The sequence below is a fragment of the Hyperolius riggenbachi genome, chromosome 7 (assembly GCF_040937935.1).
Source record: "Hyperolius riggenbachi isolate aHypRig1 chromosome 7, aHypRig1.pri, whole genome shotgun sequence".
In the NCBI taxonomy this organism is placed as follows: Eukaryota; Metazoa; Chordata; class Amphibia; order Anura; family Hyperoliidae; genus Hyperolius; species Hyperolius riggenbachi.
In genome coordinates, this window is record NC_090652.1 from 263256948 (window position 1) to 263270230 (window position 13283).

Consider the following 13283-nt stretch of genomic DNA (forward strand, 5'->3'; position numbering starts at 1 on the left):
CCTGCCGGATCAGGTCCGCAGGGCACAACGTTCCGGAACAATAGGGTCTGCAGCATTTTTCCGGACCGGATGCCGGAGTGTAAAATCCGGAAGGAAAAGGATTCGGTAGGACGGACGGATGTGTATGGACCCATAGGTTATCATTGGATCCAATCTCATACGTTCCGGATCCGGTCCGGAAAAAAACGTGTGTGAACCGGGCCTTAGTGAATGGCAGTTGCTCTGTCCAACTGCCAAAAAAGTGTATGGTGAGCATGGAGGCTGGTCAGCATCTTTGTATAAATCTTTTTCAGGCAGTGTATTTATAAAGAATAAAGGCCATGCTGAGAATCCCCTAGGGAGTGATGGACTAGCCTAAACCCTGTTGGTATGTCAGATTTCTACTACTTACTGTAAGTGACAGCAACATAGGAGAGAAGTAATTTTTATGGCTCATTTTACTCAGGAAGAAACATACTTCTTATTTGTATGCGTTTACATTTTTTTGACTTTCGTAACAGTTCTTCTTTAAAGGGAACCAGAGACAAACTGTATTAAAAAAATGAAAAAGCTTTTATACATACCTGGGGCTTCCTCCTTGAGGCAATAGGTGGGCATGTATTTTCGTACTGTACAGAAGGGTATGCGTGATTTCTCCAATGGAGAAGTCAAAGGCCATATGTCCCTCTGTACTTTTACATGGTCATGCAGTTATATTCACTTCACAGTGCTGACGTTGGGCTGGTAGTGCCGAGATGCACATTTCACGGGATAAGCATGACATTTTGCAGGCCCTATGCAGGGCTGCCAGTACTTTTTTTTTTTTTATTTACCTGGATAAAGGCTGCCATACACTGATTGCCACCAGATCGACCAACAGATAGATCCCTCTCTGACCAAATCTGATTAGAGAGGGATCTAATGGTTACCCATACACTGCAAACAGATTTTGAATTGATTTCAGCATGAAATCGAATTACAACCTGTGGAACTGCCGTTGCCGCCTCCATCGTGGCCCTGCTCTCCAGGCCAGCCGCAATACATTACCTGTCCGTCGACGTGAGTCTTTGGGTCCCCGCAGTCTCATTTCTTCCAGCGTACTTCTCCATCTTCGCACACTTCCTGTCGGTGTCCCGTCCTGTCACAAGCAGAAAGTCCAAACAGTAGAGCGCCCTCTACTCTTTGAGCTTCGCTTTCTCACAGGACGTGACAGGAATTGAAGAGAAGACACCGGAAGAAGTGAGAGACTGCAGGGACCCGGGGACTTGCGCCAGCCGGACAGGTGAAGTATTATTGCGTCTGTCATCGCCTTATCGAATGCCACGAAAGACGCGCTCCCGACCTGCCTCCAATCGAGCTAAATTTTCCGCCTGGGCAGATCGATGGAATCGATCGATTTGGGATAGAAATCGGTCGATCGGTTTGAGTTATCGATTTCATAGCAGATTCAATCACAGTGATTTAAATCTGCTGTCTATCGGCGGGAAAGCGTGTCAGTGTATGGGCACCTTAAGAGTAAGACAGGATGTTCAAATAAATGACAGAACACAACTTTACCAAGAGTAGATTATTTCCGCAACAATAACTTCTTTAAAGTCTATAGCAAAAAAAAAAGAAAAAAAAGGGAATTTAATGAAGCTGAGTACACTTGAAATGAGGGATTTGAAGGGTGCCATATTTATTTCCTTTTAAAGCGGAATATAACCCTGCATTTCAACTTTGCTCTAAAACATTATTTACAGTATATTATATGCAACCAGCATTTTTTTTTTACTAGACCAGCATTGTACAGGGCTTTAAAGTCCCTAGAGATTTCTGCAGACGCATCGGAACATGAGTTAGATACTTTTTGTTTACAAATATGTGTTTATTGTGACTCATCTCTCTCACTGAGAAGGAGCTTGGAGGACAGCCAAAGAGATGTATCTATTGATAAACAGTTACACACTAACTAAATAGAATGTAACTATCTGAATGTCTGCACGGAACTTAAAACCTCTGTGTTTAACCCTTCCAATGCTGGTCTAGTAAAAAAAAATGCTTTTTGCATATAATATGCTGTACATAATAATTTAGAGCAAAGTTGAAATGCAGGGTTATATTCCGCTTCAAACAATGCTGATCGTCTGCCTGGAGTACCTTTAGGCATAGACCCTGAACAGTCATACAGATTTTTATTATTATTATTAAATTATAAAGTGCCAACATCTTCCGTGGCACTGATTAGAAGTAACAAAAACCATTTCTTTGTTACAGCTGATAAAAATACTAAAATAAATCTGCACTGTTTCTACTTCCTGGTTCATTGAAGCAGACATATTGTTTACAGCCTGCACTTTCAAATGGCCTTATCTGCCATAGGCAGTCATGTGACACAGAGGAAAGATCAGATTACAACATGTGATTAGACACAAATGAGGGGGAATTAGACAGGCTAAACTCACTAAATACATACAGGGTGGATTTCTCTATGTATTTCTTCAGTCCTGTGCAAGAATTCAGGTCCACTTTAAAAGGAAATAAATATGTCAGCCTCAATATCCCTCTCACTTCAGGTGTACTTAAAAAAGAAAAAAATGTTCAAGATACATGTTAAAGGGCATTGCATCCAGCTGATGGAGTAGTAACCTCAAGGATCACACACCAACATCCAGCAGATGTGGTGGGTGTAGGACCAAGTAGACAAAGTCCATACAAGTATCCAAAGAAAGTCCACACACCACTTTAACAGGGCCTTTTATTGCTTCATCACCATATACTGTACACACAATCAATCATAAAAACCGACAAGTCATTTTGGGGCACACATAGTCCCCTTTGTCAAGGCCCTGTGTGGCCTCAAAACTGTGGTAACTGTGCCTCAACAAAGGGGACTCTGTGTGGTCCCGAAGCTATCGTCTGTTTTACTATCGATCATCTAATGGAGTAAACATACTCCAGATAAGTAATAATCTATGTCAATACATGCCAAACAAATGTATCAGCTGTACATTTAATAAAATAATGGATAATATTCAGTCAAAAGAACAACTCTGATGCTTATTGGGGGAAGAATTTTATAATGCTTTTTTTTTTTTTTGTGTGTAAATAAATTATCTCTTTCTACGCCTGGCATTGCATAGTCACTATAGTCACTGCCACGTCTCTGCAATATTGTGTGTTTCTGCCTAGCGTTTCTAATCCTGAACCTGTGTAAATGAAGTCCAGAGGATACAGAAGTGCTTACAAGATTAGCACAGGGATGATAAGCACTGCAGGCAAACTAAAGAGAAAAAATAAGAACTGTGGGGAACAGTTTACAAGGAAGTTTTTACGGGTTAGAACAGCACACTCAAGCCTACTATCACAATAGGGTATACAGATCATAGTAGAGGTGACTCATGAGACAAAATAAAATGGAGTCAAAATCAATAATGAAAATACATTTCTTTATTGATTAGGATTTGAGATGGTCAGACTGTATACAACATGAAACTAGGTGTCCCCAGTATAGGCAGTCTTCTTCGTTACTCACCTTCCTGGGTGCAGCAATGAGCAGCTCCCCCCGCCTCCTCTTTCGCAGACATCCAGCCTCGCACTGCCGCTAAGACCCAGAACTTAGCTGCAGATTGAGGATGGATGCCGGGCAGAGCAGACAGGGAGTGATGATCGCCATAGGAACGTCAGGAGAGGTGAGTGGGTCTTCTTCAGCCACAAGAAGGCCGCAATAGCAGCATAGGGGGTGCTATTGTGGCTGGGAATGCGAAGAATCACTCGCGTTCCCATGCCTGTCGGCCGGTGATGGCGAAACCGGAAGTTGCCGCCGGCGGGTCCAGGAGCATCGGAGCGGGGCTGTGAGGGCACCAATCAGCTGCAGGGGGCTGATGATAGCCCCAGGTGAGTTAAACTCATTTTTCCCCCTTGACTTATGGTTAACTTTAAGGGGATTCTACTGTATAGGGCTCATTTTTGAGAGAAAGCCAGCTGACCTATTACAGTCTATTTTTGAAAGGGAGCCAGTTAACATACTAGTTTGTTTGTTTTTTTTTTTTTTTTGGGGGGGGGGGGGGATATGATAGGAAACAGGCAGAGCAAGAAAAGGCACACACACATTACATGTAGATAGTATTAGTAGGGAAGAAGGTACCAAAAATATATATATTTTTTGTAAATAGAGGAAAGAGTGGATGGATTTACCTCTAAAGAACCAGAATAGCGGTAATAAGGCAAAACGTATATATAGAGCTTGGCACAACTTGCACAATGCATTTCCAGGGCTAACAGGTATATAAAGAGATGCGCCGGATTCCTGGAAAGGCCTGGGCCTTGGGCAGTTGCAACCCAAGGGGCCGCTGGACATGGAAGAAGGGTTGCTGCATATGGAAGAGGAGGCTACAAATGGGAACACATGAAAAAGGGAAACTGCAACCATACATGGATGCTACACATGGCAGTGGAGGCCGCAAATAAAATAGCATGGGGACTGCTAAACACACAAGGGGCAGTTACTACAGTCCTGGCCAAAAGTTTTGAGACTGTCAAAAATATTGGAAATTAGAAAGGTTGGTGCTTACAGAGAATCTGTATTGTTAAAATCGCACAAAAGTAAACATACCAGTGCGTTGGGGGACATCTCCTATTCCCCTCTGTCACAATTTCACCGCTCCCCGCCGCATTAAAAGTGGTTAAAAACAGTTTTAAAAAGTTTGCTTGTAAACAAACAAAATGGCCACCAAAACAGGAAGTAGGTTGATGTACAGTATGTCCACACATAGAAAATACATCCATACACAATCAGGCTGTATACAGCCTTCCTTTTAAATCTCAAGAGATCATTTGTGTGTTTCTTTCCCCCTGCAGCTCACTGAAGAGTTACAAGCTGATTGTTTCTGCCCGGTTGTCTGTAATTCTGCAGTATGTGACTCATCAGTATGTGAACAGAGGATTTATCCAGCTTGTAAAAGATAAGAGAGCAGAGAAAAGCTGGCTTATGTAAATAACACACACAGGGGAGTGTGCATAGAGGGGGCCTGCAGTGGGGGCATGCATAGTAGATCACACTGAAGAGTTGGCAGCCTTCCAGACACAGGCCGACAAGTCTGACAGGGGAAAGATAAGCTGATTTATTACAGAGATGGTGATAGTATAAAGTGCTGCAGTAAGCCAGAGCACATTATAATAGGTTTAGGAACCTGTAGGATGGTAGAAAACACAATGACATTTTTGTTACAGAGTCCCTTTAAGTTTTTATAATAGCAATTTGCATATACTCCAGAATGTTATGAAGCGTGTTCAGATGAATTGCATAGTCCTTCTTTGCCATGAAAATCAACTGAATCCCAAAAAAACCTTTCCACTGCATTTCATTGCTGTCATTAAAGGACCTGCTGAGATAATTTCAGTAATCATGCAGCAAGCGCCAGGATTGCCTCCTAAAGACGATTTGGCTGTGGGATTGGAGTGCAACCAGTGCAGAGGTTGCTCAGGAATGGCAGCAGGTAGGTGTGAGCTCCTCTGCACGCACAGGGAGGTGAAGACTTTTGGAAGATGGCCTGATGTCAAGAAGGACAGAAAAGAAGCCACTTCTCCCAAAAAAACATCAGGGACAGACAGATTGATCTTCTGCAGAAAGTATGGTGAATGGACTGCTGGGGACTGGGGTAAAGTCATATTCTCCTATGAAGCCCCTTTCCGATTGTTTGGGGCATCTGGAAAAAGGCTTGTCAGGAAAAGAAAAGGTGAGCACTACCATTAGTCCTGTGTCATGCCAACAGTAAAGCATCCTGAGACCATTCATGTGTGTGGTTGCTTCTCATCCAAGGGAGTGGGCTCACTCACAATTTTGCCAAAAAACACAGTCATGATTAAAGAATGGTACCAAAACACCCTCCAACATCAACTTCTTCCTGCAACAGTTTGGTGAAGAACAATGCATTTTCCAGCACGATGGAGCACTGTGTCATAAGGCAAAAGTGATAACTAAGTGGCCCGGGGACCAAAACATTGAAATTTTGGGTCCATGGCCTAGAAAGTCCCCAGATCTTTATTATTATTATTATTATTATTGATTTATAAAGCGCCAACATATTCCGTGGCGCTGTACAAAGTAAGAAACAAACATGGGGTACTTAACAATACAGACAATAGTGTACACCAACATACAAGATACATAATTAGTGACAAAATACAAGAATGATACAAAATACAGAATTGGTAATGACAGTGATTAAAGTAACATGATTAATAAAATGTATACTGATTTCCAAACACAGAAGGGGGGGGGGGGGGAGCCCTGCCCTTGCGAGCTTACAATCTAAATTGAGAACTTGTGGTCATTCCTCAAGAGGCGGGTGGATAAACAAAAACCAACTTAATTCTGAAAAACTTAAAGAAGTGATTATGAAAGAATGGGTTGCTATCAGTCAGGATTTGGCCCAGAAGTTGATTGAGAGCATGCCCAGTCGATTGCAGAGGTCCTGAAAAAGAAGGGCCAACACTGCAAATACTGACTCTGCATAAATCTCATGTAATTGTCGATAAACGCCTTTGAAATGTATGAAGTACTTATAATTATCTAACTATTATATATATTTCTGAAGTACATCACATAAACAACCGAAACAAAGATCTAAAAGCAGTTTAGCAGCAAACTTTGTGAAAACTAATATTTTTGACAGTCTCAAAACTTATGGCCAGGACTGTACATATGGAAGGGGTGGTGGGGGGGGAGCAACACATGGAAGCAGAGCCATCAAAAATTTAGCTTGGGGTATAAAAAAAAATATGAATCCAGCCTTGATAAAAAACCCAATGCCTGGAAAAACATGGGACTAGGCACCTTCACCTGATAAAATGGGAGAGTTGGCCCACAAGACATGTTATGGCTGCTCCATAAACTTTTTGCCTTATTTCAGCTGTTGTGGTTCTTTGGAGGTAAGTCTATTTTTACCTTCTTAGAGGTGCTGTATAAAACCATAGTAACAAGCTCTGGACTTAAAGGATAACTGAAGTGAGAATTATATGGAGGCTGCCACATTTATTTCCTTTTATACAATACCAGTTGCCTTGCAGTCCTCCTGGTCTATTAGTATGCAGTAGTGTCTGAATATTGCCAGGAACAAGCATGAAGCTAATCTTTCAGATCTGACAATAATGTCAGAAACACCCTATCTGCTGCATGCTTGTTCAGGGTTTATGGCTAAAAGTATTAGAGGTAGAGGATTAGCAGGATAGCCAGGTAATTGGTATTGCTTAAAAGGAAATAAATATGGCAGCCTCCATATCCCTCTTGCTTCAGTTGCCCTTTAAGGTCAAGGGAAGACGTGGCTTCAAAGTCAGTGTATAGTGTAGGAATTCTGAGCCAATAAAGCTAGCCTGAGTGGTTATTTGTGATACACTAAAAACCTTGCTGGTTGCTATGATACACAGCGGTTTTATACTCTCTGGGGAATTTGCTTACTTAACTCTGATATTAAATTGGCATTGACTTGGTATCTTGTCTCTGCTGCTATAATTAGGTCGAGTGTTCTGTAAACATGGGTTTGCTTGGAAAACACTCTCTGCGACATCTTGGGAACATGAGGATTGTTGCAGATACACTACCCACAATTAGCATTCAAATTATAACGCATTAGAAAACACTCTTAAGCTTAAAGTAGAATTGAAGCAGCAATGTTTACAATAAAAAATCCATACTTTCTTGCAAAAAATCCTTTCCTTTTTGACCCAGTTCTGTTTGTCGTCACACTGTTGCAGACGTGGCCGATCCTCTTGTATGCTATGGCCTCTTTGTTCTTCTTACATCAAGGGTGTCCAAACATTGTTGGCCAAGGGCCATATTGCTGTTCTTAAGAGTGCTGCTAGGGGGTCAAACAAGATAAATTAAAGACAATTTTTGGTGATTGCCGTTATTTACACTATGCCTGTGTCATTTAGTCAATTTAAACATTTCCACGGGAAATAACCCATATACTGATTGTAGTTAGCATCAATATCCAGGCATAGTGCTACTGACACAGTGGCCACTGCTAATCAGAGGCTGTTACTGCTGCTAGTATAGTGGCAGCTGTTAATCTGTAGCTGCTACAGTGGTGGCTGATAACCTATAGGCGAGCAAGGGGTGTGGCAGAGTGGGGATACAAGGTGGCCCCTGCAGGTGGCACCACAGCTATGGTCTACGAGCCACATGGAATGAACGGCTGTATAGAGCTTGGGCGGCCACATCAAAAGGCTTGGTGGGCCGCATTTGACCCTCAGGATGGATTTTGGACATGCCGGTCTTACATGATCATGCTCTGGTCCACACCTCTCCCCACAGAGGCCTGGGTGGAAGTATCTGAACAGGCTCATGATTTAGAGCAGTTTCCTTGCACTTCCCATGTGCACAAAAGACAAGTGAGGACCCTGAGGTATGCAGAAGGGGGCGGGAGAACGTATAGGACAGATCAATGAAATGCAAATCATTTTTTGCACAAATTTTATGTTAATTTATGCAGTTTAAAAACGTACCAAGAAATGCAGAAGCAGCATTAGACTGGTCTGATTTCAAAGTTGCATAAATTTACATAAAATGAACATGAACATTTGCATCAACTTCACATTAGTTGCATTTAATTGACTACTGTCAGCATTATTATTATTATTAGCATGCGCCAGTGTGACATTTTCGGCGCACGCGCTGATGCGACCTTTTCGTCCGACGCATGACACCTGACACCGCCGACCCAGAAATAAACAAATCAGTCCTAGGGAACCCCTGTGCTTGCACACAACAGGGCTGGTACGGGAGCCTGGGACGGTGAGTGTGCCACTGGATTTGTGCAATTATAGCAAAACTTTTATTGTGCCATAGTAGCTAGAAACACAACGTTTCGCCCAGAGGCCTTTATCAAGTGTTACCAAATAAAACAAGTGCTCACCTCGCTATAATTGCACAAATCCAAGTGGAGACCCAGTCTTCGTTTCCTCTTTGCTTGGTTACCTGTGCACCTTGCTGGATTCAGGTGCTTGCCGATTGACTCCCTGGTGCTGACTTATTGTCCTACAGTTGAGCTCTGGGACTTTTTTTTCTACTGTGGAAGAAATAGTGGAGCCTGGCTGGGCTGCAGCAAACAGGGAAACAATTGACACTGGCTTGACTGCAGTGAGCTGGGAAACAGTGGAGTCTGGCTGGGCTGCAGCTGGTTTGGAAACAATGGAGACTGGTTGGGTTGCATTGGGCTGAGAAACAGTAGAGACTGACTGGGCAGCTGTGAGCTGAGATACAGTGCAGCCTGGCTGGGCAGCAGCTGGCTGGGATACAGTGGAGACTGACTGGGCAGCAGCGGGTTGGGATACAGTGGAGACTGTCTGGGCAGCAGCGGGATGGGATACAGTGGAGACGGGCTGGGCAGCAGTGGGCTAGGATATAGTGGAGACGGGCTGCGATACAATGGAGACTGTCTGGGCAGCAGCAGGCTGGGATACAGTGGAGACTGGCTGGGCAGCAGCGGTCTGGGATACAGTGCAGACGGGCTGGGATACAGTGGAGGCTGACTGGGCAGCAGAAGTCTGGGATACAGTGGAGACAGGCTGGGACACAGTGGAGACGGGCTGGGCAGCAGCGGGCTGGGATACAGTGGAGATGGGCTGGGCAGCAATAAGCTGGGATACAGTGGAGACGGTCTGGGAAGCAGCGGGCTCGGATAACATGGAGATGGGCTGGGATACAGTGGAGACTGTCTGGGCAGCAGCGCTCTGGGATACAGTGGAGACTGGGCAGCAGCGGGTTGGGATACAGTGGAGACGGACTGGGCAGCAATGGGCTGGGATACAGTGGAGATGGGCTGGGCAGCAGCGGGCTGGGATACAGTGGAGACGGGCTGGGATACAGTGGAAATTGGCTGGGCAGCAGCAGGCTGGGATACAGTGGAGATGGGCTGGGCAGCAGCGGGCTGGGATACAGTGGAGATGGGCTGGGCAGCAGCGAGTTGGGATACAGTGGAGATGGGCTGGGCAGCAGCGGGCTTGGATACAGTGGAGGCTGGCTGGGCAGCAGCAGGCTGGGATACAGTGGAAATGGGCTGGGCAGCAGAGGGCTGGGGTACAGTGGAGACGGGCTGGGATACAGTGGAGGCTAGCTGGGCAGCAGTGGGCTGGGATACAGTGGAGGCTGGCTGGGCAGCAGTGGGCTGGGATACAGTGGAGACGGGCTGGGATACAGTGGAGACAGGCTGGGATACAGTGGAGACGGGCTCGGATACAGTGGAGACAGGCTGGGATACAGTGGAGACGGGCTCGGATACAGTAGAGGCTAGCTGGGCAGCAGTGGGCTGGGATACAGTGGAGGCTGGCTGGGCAGCAGTGGGCTGGGATACAGTGGAGACGGGCTGGGATACAGTGGAGACAGGCTGGGATACAGTGGAGACGGGCTCGGATACAGTGGAGACAGGCTGGGATACAGTGGAGACGGGCTCGGATACAGGGGAGACTGCAGCAGCAGGCTGGGATACAGTGGAGACGGGCTGGGATACAGAGGAGACTGGCTGGGCAGCAGCGGGCTGGGATACAGTGGAGACTGGCTGGGCAGCAGTGGGCTGGGATACAGAGGAGACTGGCTGAGCAGCAGCGGGCTGGGATACAGTGGAGACTCGCTGAGGAGCAGCAGACTGGGATACAGTGGAGACTGGGTGAGCAGCAGAGTGCAGGGATACAGTGGAGAGTGGCTGGGCAGCAGAGGGCTGGGTTAAAGTGGAGACCATATACAGTGGGTTGCAAAAGTATTTGGCCCCCTTGAAGTTTTCCACGTTTTGTCACATTACTGCCACAAACATGAATCAATTTTATTGGAATTCCACGCGAAAGACCAATACAAAGTGGTGTACACGTGAGAAGTGGAATGAAAATCATACATGATTTCAAACATTTTTTACAAATAAATAACTGCAAAGTGGGGTGTGCATAATTATTCAGCCCCCTTTGGTCTGAGTGCAGTCAGTTGCCCATAGACATTGCCTGATGAGTGCTAATGACTAAATAGAGTGCACCTGTGTGTAATCTAATGTCAGTACAAATACAGCTGCTCTGTGAGGGTCTCAGAGGTTGTCTAAAAGAATATTGGGAGCAACAACACCATGAAGTCCAAAGAACACACCAGACAGGTCAGGGATAAAGTTATTGAGAAATTTAAAGCAGGCTTAGGCTACAAATAGATTTCCAAAGCCTTGAACATCCCACGGAGCACTGCTCAACGATCATTCAGAAAGGGATGGAGTATGGCACAACTGTAAACCTACCAAGACAAGGCCATCCACCTAAACTCACAGGCTGAGCAAGGAGAGCGCTGATCAGAAATGCAGTCAAGAGGCCCATGGTGACTCTGGATGAGCTACAGAGATCTACAGCTCAGGTGGGGGAATATGTCCATAGGACAACTATTAGTCGTACACTGCACAAAGTTGGCCTTTATGGAAGAGTGGCAAGAAGAAAGCCATTGTTAAAAGAAAAGCGTAAGACGTCCCGTTAGCAGTTTGCCACAAGCCATGTAGGGGACACAGCAATCATGTGGAAACAATATTTGGAATGATGTATGATTTTCGATCCACTTCTCACATGTACACCACTTTGTATTGGTCTTTGACGTGGAATTCCAATAAAATTGATGCATGTTGTGGCAGTAATGTGACAAAATGTGGAAAACTTCAAGGGGGCCGAATACTTTTGCAACCCACTGTATATATAAAACAGTTTAACACGAGAAATAACTCACTCCAACCACTATCCCATGGGACCTATGCGCTATAGGTATTGTGGTCCAGACATTATGAGTAAACACCAGAAGAGCGTGATGACAAGCAAGGCAGCAGATTTCTTGTCACATACTTGCGATTGTCAGCCGCTCGTTGCTTTGAAATGTTGGGGTTACAGTAAACGAATGCCAGGGCTTCGAATTGCCTTGGGATTTATATGCTACGAACACTTTTCTGTTTTAATGTGTTGTTTTGTTTTTCTAATTTTATTTTCTCCCTAACAGATTTTTTCGTTCCCAGCAGAGTTTAGCTTGTCTCAAGGATAAATGAAGTTTTTTTTTTTATGTGCGGAAAAAGTTCAAGGCAGCTGCAGCGTCTCGTAGTTTGTGACAGAACGAAATCAAAACCTCACCACGTTTCAAGGAAAAGAACACGTTATTCCGTAAAGCGCAGCCTTCCTGGACACCGCATGACCGTTTGTTTTTTGAGAAAAGACATTTTGGAGTTCTGGAACAAATAATAATTTACTTCTACTTAATAGCAAGAAGGGGGAAATACATTTCCAGCCAAAAACATTAGTTTTGTGTGGAAATGAGTTAGAAATTATTTTACATTTATCATAGCTGTGGGTTATATTGTTATTTGTTTGTTCAGCTGGAACAAATTCCCTCACTTTACATCCTGGCAGCAAGAGGTAAATCATGCTAAAAAATAGCTGAACGTAACGTAGCTTGTGTAAATTAAAAAAAAAAAAAAAAAAAAGAGGTAAAACCTATGGCCCATGCAATTAACTTTTTCTCCTATGTTTTCTCCTAGAAGATAATTTTCATCTTCTCTTTAACCACTTGACGACCAGGGGATTTTCCCCTTATCTGTGCTGCGTGGGCTCTTCAGCCCACAGCACAGATCAGGAATCAGCCAGGGCGATCAGACTTCCCCCCTTTTTTCCCCACTAGGAGGATGTCCTGCTGGGGGGGGGGGGTCTGATTGCCGCCGGCTGTTTGGGTTTTGTGGGGGGGCTCCTCAAAGCCCCCCTCCGCAGCGCTATTCTGCCCTCTCCGCCCTTCCCTCCCTCCTCTCCTTGCTGTGGGCGGCACAGGATGGCGATCCGTCCTGCGCCACCTCTAATAGGCGATCCCCGGCCAATCAGAAGCCGGGGATCGACGATCTCCTTTACGGCAGCGCCATATTGATGTAAACAGCGAGGATTTCTTCCCCGCGTGTTTATAATTAGCCTGCGACCCGCGATTGGAGGCTCGCAGGCTGTTCACGGAGACACCCTCCGTGAACTGACATGGAACGGCCGCTCCATGGAAACACCACTTCGACCTGCCGACGCCTATCGGCGTTAGGCGGTCGTTAAGTGGTTAAAATAACTTTTAAATGGACCCAGAAAAGACAGCTAAAATGGACCCTGAGAAGACAGCTAAAATTAAAATCTGGACTTACCTGGGGCTTCCAACAGTCCCCTGTAGCCAGCGAGGTCACCCAGCTTCCTCTTTGTCCCTTCCGGGGTCCCTGAAGGCATGCGCAGGACTCTTAAGAGGACCAGCGTGATGATGCGCAGCCATAAGAGTCAGCCAAAGTTGCCGGATTACC

At 45.2% G+C, this 13283-nt stretch overlaps 1 long non-coding RNA gene across 1 annotated transcript in view; it reads left to right on the forward strand.

Annotated features, from left to right (window-relative positions):
- Positions 1–253: 253 nt before the first annotated feature.
- The window catches only part of LOC137525838 (uncharacterized), a 53573-nt gene continuing 40543 nt past the window's right edge, over positions 254–13283 (forward strand). The window contains exon 1 of the long non-coding RNA XR_011023026.1: positions 254–367. This is a non-coding gene — a long non-coding RNA (uncharacterized lncRNA). The remainder of the gene's footprint in view (positions 368–13283) is intronic.